The sequence below is a fragment of the Nicotiana tabacum genome, chromosome 11 (assembly GCF_000715075.1).
Source record: "Nicotiana tabacum cultivar K326 chromosome 11, ASM71507v2, whole genome shotgun sequence".
In the NCBI taxonomy this organism is placed as follows: domain Eukaryota; kingdom Viridiplantae; phylum Streptophyta; class Magnoliopsida; order Solanales; family Solanaceae; genus Nicotiana; species Nicotiana tabacum.
The window spans coordinates 163,825,705-163,835,680 of record NC_134090.1 but is presented as its reverse complement, the minus strand read 5'-3'; the positions used below and the strand labels follow the sequence as shown (position 1 = coordinate 163,835,680).

The window sequence follows — 9,976 nt, the reverse complement described above, 5'->3', positions numbered from 1 at the left end:
TTTAATTAAGAATATTACATACGGTATTGGTACAACATTTTAAGAAACCGAATGTCGACCCGAAATGTCTAAATACCGTACGTACTGACTGACGAACACCCCCTACCGACCGGAATTGTAACAAAATTAGCTGATCTCAAAAAAGGTACTTAATACTTTATGATAGAGCTCCATCCTTAGTGAGTTAAGAAACTACCAACTAAATCATATTTCAGTATCTTCAGCTGAGGAGCACAACTCCTCAAACTATTCTACCAGCGCAGCTGATTCAAGATAGTTTGAATCAGATGACTGAATAGGAGCTTGATTATACACCAACATGAAACCATCATATCTTTAAGACGTCATAGGAAAAAATAAGAAAAATATTGTCAACTAGAAAAAAAAAAAAAAAGAAGGAAAAGTAAGAGATCAAGCCATTTATTTTGGTTTTACATTTGAGTCCTAAGAATTAGACCCAGTGGACATGTTTCTATTATCTTCCAAGAATTGAATTAGATCTCCTATTTACTTGACATGTAACCTTATGTTCCTAAATATTGAACTGATTTCTTTTGCTGTCTCTCTAATTTTCTTTCCATCCATTTCCACCATTACCGACTTCACTGATCTGGACATTGAGTCCTTGTGTATGACCCATCCTCTTCAGTTCTTGGTACTTCTATACCAATTTCATTGTCCTCTAAGATTCTTGCATTCAAATCTTGATCAACCAAAAAAGGCAACATAATCTATGGGCGCCCAAACACTTCTATTATCAAGCTCCATCCACAATGAGTTAAGAATCCGCCGACTCGTGACTTAGTATCTTCGACTGAGGTACCCACCTCTTTCTTAGTATATTCTCTCCTCGAACCCATTGGGCAGTCCAATATAATCCATGTCTCTCGAGTTCAATGGCTTCCTCAGAACCCCAAAAATGGTAATCCAGACAACTCCATCCCATTAGCCAACTCGCTGATTTCACTCGGATCAATAGTCACTTCACTACCTAAGGCTACATAAATTAATGAGCCTTTGGTTTGTTTATCTAGTGATTCTTCGTTATCATCACAGCTATTTTGCAATAAAGTTTGACATTAGCCCCACAGGAAGTATAGGCCTGTGGTGAAGATCCTCCAGTAACTTTAGCCACTGGCCTTTGAACTCGTGACACTGACATATAATAATTACGTCAACATCCTTTATCGTAGCCCTGGTATGATAAAGGTCTGACACACCAGACACATTCTTTTGCCCGGCCTCGACTATCCACTTAGCCTCGTGGCGATGAAAAGCCATCTTTGTTTGAAAGGGTATCCATTTCGGTGGCACCATAAACTGCTCCGGTGTTGGTTTGGATTAGTCGAGCCAGTGAGCATCAGCTAATTTGTCGGTCCAATGAAAGACAGAAGCCAACTGGAAATTCCTAACCTAGTTGTAATTGGTGCCACATAAGGTGCAAAATCATGAATAAAGCAATCAGGACAAGTTTTCTCCAAGAAACTTGTCAACTTAAGTTCCATATCATCTAAGACTTTCTTGAGACAGACAACACCTTTGGTCTGGATATCCATACTGGCTTCTGCATTTTATGGTAGGCTATTAACTTTTGGAAGTGGGATTTTCACAAAGTTTATGAATATTCAAGGGGAAGTTTTTGGAGGCGATCAATATTTCTTGGGGTGGAAATGAAGGAGATTTTGTGACCCTTTTGAGCAATTAATTTGGAGAGCTCAAGATATGGTATAATATGCCCAAAAGCTAGCCAAGGAAACATGGCTATATGAAGCTTATCTTCAACTTCATCAGTCATTGATTTCATAAATTCAGTAGCCAAGACTTAAACAGTTTAATATATGTATATTTTCTTTGCTCTGTTAATAACTTAATCACAAATACATAAAGAGCGTCGACGATGTATATCTTAGGAGAATATTCAAATAAACCAGTATGATAACCATTATTTAAATGATCATCATAGTACGAGATACTAAATCTAATGACTTTTTAAAAGGAAAAAAAACCTAGGCTCAGTTATAAAATTTCAAAAGCATTACATTTCCCAAGTGAAAACAATCCTCAGAAAATTCAAGAACTATTTGACATGAATTTGTCACATCCCTTAACATGGAAAAAGTAAACTTACGTAACATCTAAAATCTGATCAATTCTCATTTACCATATAAGCCAATTTCATGCCGAAGCAAAGGTAGTTGGAAAGCTACTCCTCATCCAATTAATTCCTTAGTTCTTCTCTGGTTGTTGCAGTGCATCTTCCAGAAACTCCGGTCTACCTTTACTCAATGGTAAAATCATTCAATGCGTAGCATCTCAACTATAAATGTCATAACTGAATCAGGTGGTATTTCTTCCCCATCACGATCACAAGGTTTAAAAACTTCACACCATGGTTGCGCTTCGGTTGAAATTATCCTTTTGTCCCCAATTTGCATTCCAACTACACCCTCATCAATACACGGTATGGTTCCACCAGCACCTATTCTAAAATTTAGGGTTTTGTTCCTTTCGATTGTTCTGCCCTTATCTAGCTCCAAAGTATAGCATACTTGAACCTTCTTTCCTGGGAGGGCCTTTTTCTTTTTCTGCTCCAACTCCTTTATTTCAAATCCATTGTTAAAGCACCACGTTCGAGGGAAGGCACGATTCAGGCTCTCTGAACCATCTTCAATTTCCTCAGAAGGCTTCCCTTCATTCCCTCTAAATTTTTCTTTTTTGCATCATCTGATGCATCGACCTCTGAAAACTCTGCGTTCCCACTCTTCTGTTGGTTCTTTTCTGCATCATCAACAACCTCTGAACCATCATTGCCCTCTCCATTCTTCACTACTTTGTCATCATCACTACGATAAGTGGATTGCATGGTTGCAGGAATGGATGGCTCTTCACCTCGTCCAACAATGTAGCAATCCTCTCTTTCTAGCAATCTCAAGAGCAAAACCCTAAGAGAGTCGATGATGAGAGGCTGTAAGGGTTTTGGCCTTAAATTAGTTTTTGTTGCAGTATTTTAATTTTGCAAAAAGGGTCGTCTTTTGTTTTTGCTTTTTTAATGACAGTGATTTGAAAGGAAATAAAAAGTTTAATTTTGTAATTATGAGACGATCTTTAACGTTATTACTGTCGAATTAGTAATAATCGCAGAATTAGGACTCGCCCTGGGCAGAGCACTCGTAAAATGCCCCTGGGCTTATGTGTGAGGCTTAGTTCTGTGAGACTTACGCCTCGACCGCCGGGGCTTACGCTCTGGACACGCCCAACGCCGGGCGTACTGGACTTGCTTAATAGAACCTTATGCAATTATGTATAACTAACCTTGTAAATCCTCAAATTTTCTTAATAAATTATTGACTATTCAAAATTACTTTTTTCTTAATCATAAATCATTAAGTTGAGAGTATTTTATGTCATAATCAAAATAAAAATTATTGCACGTTATCCACTAAGACTGCTGTAATAGTAACAACAACAACAACAACAACAACAACAACGACCCAGTATAATCCCACAAGTGGGGTCTGGGGAGGGTAATATGTACGCAGACCTTACCCCTACCCCGAAGGGTAGAGAGGCTGTTTCCAGGAGACCCTCGGCTCAAAAAAGCAATAGGAGCTGATATATTAGTACCATAAGAAATGCATAATAAAATAACAACAATATAAGAGATATAAAATACAGAATACGAAATACGAAATAGATGGCTGGTATAGTAAAACTAGCAGGTAAAGCCCTGCATCAATAGACGACCAATGACATTCTTAGTCTAACTCCTAACTGGCTAGTCTCACTCTATTGTACTGTAGAAATATTCACACTTTCCCCTAACCTACAACCTTAATGCTCGACCTCCATAATTCCCTGTCAAGGGTCATGTACTGCTGTAATAGTAAATTTTAAATAATTCTTTCATTTAAAAGTATTTATTTATTAACTTTTGTTATGTCTTTATTATATAATAGTCCATAATTTTTTATAATTATTTTCCTAAATATTATTTTTTCATGTTTACGATATACAATATTTATTAATTTAATAGGTCAGTATTAGCTAGTAACTATTTGCAAATAATTAGTTATCATGGTATAGTCTGGTGAATTATGTGTCACTTATTAACTTGTTGAAACTTAAAATTAAATGATGCTTGAGAATCATATTTAAATTGTGAATTATGTTTTTATAAAAATTCTCTTTCAAATAGAAAGCATATTAAATAAAAGAAGTATTTTAAAAAATATCAAATTATAATATCGAAATTCTTTCAAGATTAGTTGCTCCTTAAGAGCTACATATAAGATTTCACATCGAATAAATTACTTTTGATGTTTGAGTTGTAACGACATTGCAACTAATTTGCATATTATGATATATGTCATACTTTTCGTATTATTCATAGTTGAATGATAATTTATAAATATTTTAAATAGATTATTTGTTATAATTTTGTGATTTTAATGTAATTTTTATAATTATTTTTTATTTTTTACTATCTTAAAATTCTTGAAATTAGTAAAATTTAAAGATCCATGGGACTTACGCTCTATGTCTCAGGGCTTACGCCTCGCCTTGTCACAGGTAAAACGCCTCGCCTTTTAAAATATTGGTTGTGTGAAAGGATCACAAGACAATTATTTTCCTATAGTTTAATATTTATTGCTATAATTAACTAGCCGTGCTGTTAAGATATCAGACGTAACATATCATTTCTAAAGGATGTAACTATTATTATACATTCGTAGTAAATGACTTTGAAGTGTAAACAGGTTATTTGGTAAATTTTTAGTTTACAAAATTGGAATTAATTACTATAGTAGCTACCAGTCCCTCCACCCTTAATTAAAGGTTTCAGTTTCGAGCTGTGGATGTAGAAATTCTTGGTAGGGAACGTATCCTCTCTTGTTGCGCTTTACGCATCGTGAATCTAAATTAGTCGGTCTAGTGAATTCTGGATACAAAATGATTTAAAAGGAAATAACTTGCCTTGTACAAAAGTTAGAACTCCTTTCTTAATTAAGAACATTTAGGGTCTGTTGAAAGTCACCGGTAATTGGAATTGGTGTAATTATTACCTTAGTAATTATACAATATAGTAATTATGTTAACCTGTTTGTTTGTCATAACGTAATTATAGTGTAATTACAAGTGTAGTGTTTGGTTGCACAAATGTAATTACATATTCAAATTAAATTTTAGATGAATTAATTATCAAAATTTAAAAGTTAATACAATAAATATATGACTATAAATGATATTAGATTTTGTATTTAAGATGTTTATTTTTTTGTGAATATACATTAATTAGTAATCATATAATATAACTAATATTGTAAAAATAATTTATATATATATATATATATATATATATATATATATATATATATATATATATATATATATATATATATATTTCAAGATGCGGGAAGCGAGGCTCAGATAGTTCGGGCATGTTCATAGGAGAAGCCCAGATGCTCTAGTAAGGAGGTGTGAGCGGCTGGTTGTGGAAGGCACAAGAGGTAGAGGGCGACCTAAGAAGTATTGGGGAGAGGTGATAAGGTAGGATATGGCGAGGCTTCAGATTTCCGAGGACATGACACTTGATAGGAAGTTGTGGAGGTCGAGTATTACGGTTGTAGGCTAGGAGGTAGTTGAGTCTTGCGTTACTTTGTACTTTTGTGAGCCTAGTCCGGTGGGGTTTTGTCTAAGATAGCTAGGGGCAATGTCGTGTCTTACTATTTTCTATTTTCGACGTAGGATCCATTTACTAGCCATCGTTTTTGCTTTGCATTTTTCTTCTGCATTTTATGTTGCTTTTTCCCTATGATCTTCGTGGTGAATCTAATATTCTCTCTTTTTGTCTTTCTATTATCTTGAGCCGAGGGTCTTTCGGAAACAGCCTCTCTACTCCTTCGGGGTAGGGGTAAGGTCTGCGTACACATTACCCTCCCCGGACCCCATTTGTGGAATTTTATTGGGTTGTTGTTGTTGTTGTATATATTTTTCAAATTAATAATATTTAGTATAGATACTTATAAAAATATATGTTTTGTAAAAACATCATGGATGCATGTTTGATAAAATAAATTAATATTTATAAATATGATGTCATAACATTATTCAAATGTTTGACAAAACTAATCTATCAATTCTAACTAAAAAATGAACAACATGCAATGTGAGCCAATACTACTAAAACAAGTAAATTGGAACCAAAAATATAATACAATTTCAAAATCCAAAAAAAAAATTGTTTAACATATGTCAAATTATAATATGATAATAGTAAGTTCCCATACAACTTAAGATTAGGAAACATAATAAGTTTATAACCACATTCAACAACGAAATTCTACTTTAATTGCATCACTCATTATATGCCAAGTTTGTTAATGACTTATTATTTCTAATATTAGGAGGTGTAGTTTCAAAAACTAGAATAACAACGTAGTTACGCTAAATGAAGAAAATAAAAACAAATAAGAAATAAAATATAAGCAATTACATGGAATCGCAAGAAGTAAATGTAGAGAAATAAAATATAAATAATGTACAAAGAAAAATATATTTTAAAGTTTAAAAAGAAATTAAAATGTAAAAATAAAATAAAAATAAGAATAAAGGAAAGAAAAAGTTATAAAGAAAATAAATTTAAATAAAAACAAAAAGGAAAGAAATTAAAAAAATAACATTGTAATTACCCAGTGTAATTACTAGCAATTCTCACCTCCCCTTGAGAATTAGAGAGTGTAATTACACTCTCCAATTATATTCAATTCCATGCTGACCAAGTAATTAATTAGCCGGATAAACATGTCAAACTGTATAATTACACTCAATTATCCTAGGTGGCTTTCCAAACAGGTTGTTAAGAACTTTATTTGCGACATTATTCGAAAAAAAAAGATGTTTATAATTAAGTTCACAGGTAAGGAAATGTTAAACACATTTTAAATAGCTCAGCGAGCTACGTTTCCTTTTTCGAGGTCGTATCTTTTTATTTCACATTTGCTTATTTCTTATTTTTATCCCAAAAAGATGAGAATGTAATTCATACTGCAAGAAAGTTGTATATTATTTCATTTAGATGTCTCACTCCGTGATCAGTGGCTCTTGTAATGAGAATTGTCAGTTTCAAAATTGTGATCAATTAGAGTTACTGATATAGACTTTTTGAAAGATAATTCTGTAAGGTATTTTTCTCCTACACAATATATTCAAAAACGAAAGAAGACATGAAAAACATTGGTTAGGTTGTCCTAATTAAAATACATTGGCGTTTAAGGAAAAAATGGATGTAAACAGCTGTTCTGGGGCGGCTTAAGGCCATAAATCATGTATTAGGAATTGAGAAATTTTCAAAAACCACTATGTTTTAGTGATTATTAGCTTGCTATAGCTATCATTTACTAAATTATTTCCTATAGCTATGTTTTCAGTTGTTAAAGACTATATTTGATGTATTTTTGCTACTGTATTCATGAATACAGTAGCAAAACTCGGCGGAAAACAGGGGAGTCCAGCTAAGTAGAGAATCTATTCGATTGTATTCGCGAGATGTATTCGTGAATACAGTAACGAAATTTGCGACAAAAAAGGTCTTCAGCTGTTTAAAAACGGTAAGTGAATCAATTAATGTGATAGACTCCTAATATAACTCAACAAATTCAATTATAACACACAAAATTTGTATTTCTTGTTATAGAAAATATTCTCAACAGAAAAACACCCCAAAAACAGAGCAATCTTTAGAGATTCAATCCATCCTTTCTTTTTTTAGTGGTATCTTTACAAATATATTTACATTAAAATTATATAATTACATTGAATACAATTAAATACATAAAAATACATTGAATACATGAAGTATAGCAGGTCATCAATAGTGCAAATACATATGAATACATACTGGAGATACATTTGAATACATATATACATCCGAATACATAAATTATATTAATTAAAAAAATATATGAATACATTCTACAATACATTGAATACATAGTGTTGAATATATACTGCTGGACAAAACAGTAAAACAAAGTGAAACTTTGAAATTATATAATTACATTGAATACAGTTAAATACAGTGAATATATTGAAAAAGCAGAAAAAACTAAAGATAGTGAATACAATGAAATACATCGAGATACATTGAAATACAATGAAAAAAAGGGTGACAGACTCTTCAAGTTCCTCAGCCCCAAACTCTGTCCCCAATCTACTGATATCCAGGCCGCCGCCATGTGGGGCATCGCCGCCGGTTAAATGAAGCTAGTTGTTGAAGAAGCACCAATTTAAAGGATCAAACGGAAACTAGAGATCTCACAAGGTAAACATGAACAATCAATGCAAAATCTAAGAAAAGTTTAGAATGTGTAACACAACTGTGTGAAAGAAATCGCCGGCCGGAGGAGGGGGTTAGGGGTGACACAACAAGGAAGGGGGGAAGTAGTCGCCGACCGGATCTGTCGTTGGCGGAACACATCCCCTGCCTAGGGTTTCTAAAAGCATGGGAGGAAAAATGGGGGGAAAAAGAGAAGAAAGAGGAAAGAGAAAGGAGGAGAGAGGGAAGAGAGAGGGAGAGAGAAAAATAATACACAATGTATTTAATGACTTAAAGGTAGGAAGTGACCATAAATAGATATTTTGCTATAGAAATTAAAAGGTAGTTATAGGAGATAATTTTTTAAAACGGTATTTATTTATAATAAATATGGTATCAACCTATGCTATAGGAGGTAAAATTTTCTTAGGAATCTAAAACGATGGGGAAAGGGAATGGGTAAGCCTAACAATTAGTTTGGGTCGGATGGCTGTTGTTTGCAACAAAGTTTCTGATGGGTATTACGGGTAATATAATGGGAATCTTACAGAAATGTCCCAAATAAATCCTAACTTATTAACCCCTAGCCATTAATCATAGACTTATCAAAATTAGCCAATCACATATAAAAATTGAAAACTCAAATAAATAAGGTTCTTTCTCTCCAAGAGTTATACGCTAAGATCTCCTTCTATATTTTTAAGCGTGATTAGCAATATTAGATGCAAGACGAAAAGGAAATTTTATGGATGAGGTAGCAAATAAGGTGATGAAATACAAAACAAAAAATATATACAATATTCCAAAAATCTAAGCAAAAAAGGACATTTTTCAATGAGTATGGTTGAAATTCATTAAAAGCATATAAATGAGTCAGTACATAAAATTTGAGGAAGATTGGAGGTGATTTAGACTGATTTGGTATTAAAATCCGTAGTTAAAATCGAGTTCAAAAAACTCTTCTACGACACATGTATCTCACGCACAAGTATACATGGATATACATATGATACACATTTGATACGAATATGATACATATGTGATACATAGTGTGATACGCATATTTTTTTCTTCATGTGCATCTTGTACTTCGAATTTTCAAGGCAAAATAGTCTATGGACCACCTAAACTTGCAACCATTTGTCAACCCGGTAAATGAACTTATAAGTTTTCCATTTGAACATTTGTACTTGACGAAATGAGTACCAATAAACACCTCCAGCTGAGCGTGTTCTTCAATCGCTTTGAGTGACTGGCACATCATATTCTTAAACTATTATTGTTTGACATGTGTAATTTATAGGTCTCAATCTCTTTTTACAATTTATTAAAAAAATTAAAACATTTTCCTTACTTCACCATGGCAGCACCAACACTACATGTGTTCTTCCACCGTAAACACCACCCTCATCCACTCTAAAATCTCCCAAAGCGACATTGAATACCATTCTTCTTATTCTAAAACTCCCAAATGAATAAAAAGGTGAAAAGAACACAAACAAAATTAGTAAAATCCAAAAAGTCCAGATGAATCAGTAAAAAGAACTCTCTTCCATTATATTCTCCAAATTATCTTTGAAAATCCCCATACAAATTAGTAAAAAGAAAGAAAGAAAATTCCCAACAATTTCAAATGAGAGCTCGCTTAAAAACCAATATCAG

The 9,976-nt window shown here is 33.2% G+C and overlaps 1 protein-coding gene and 1 pseudogene across 1 annotated transcript in view; both read right to left on the bottom strand.

Moving 5' to 3' along the window:
• LOC107815435 (small ribosomal subunit protein mL103 (rPPR7)-like) overlaps positions 1-9,976 on the bottom strand; it is a 105,333-nt gene that overhangs the window by 39,959 nt on the left and 55,398 nt on the right. The window lies entirely within an intron of this gene.
• Positions 445-1,902, bottom strand: LOC107760144 (putative UDP-rhamnose:rhamnosyltransferase 1; annotated as a pseudogene).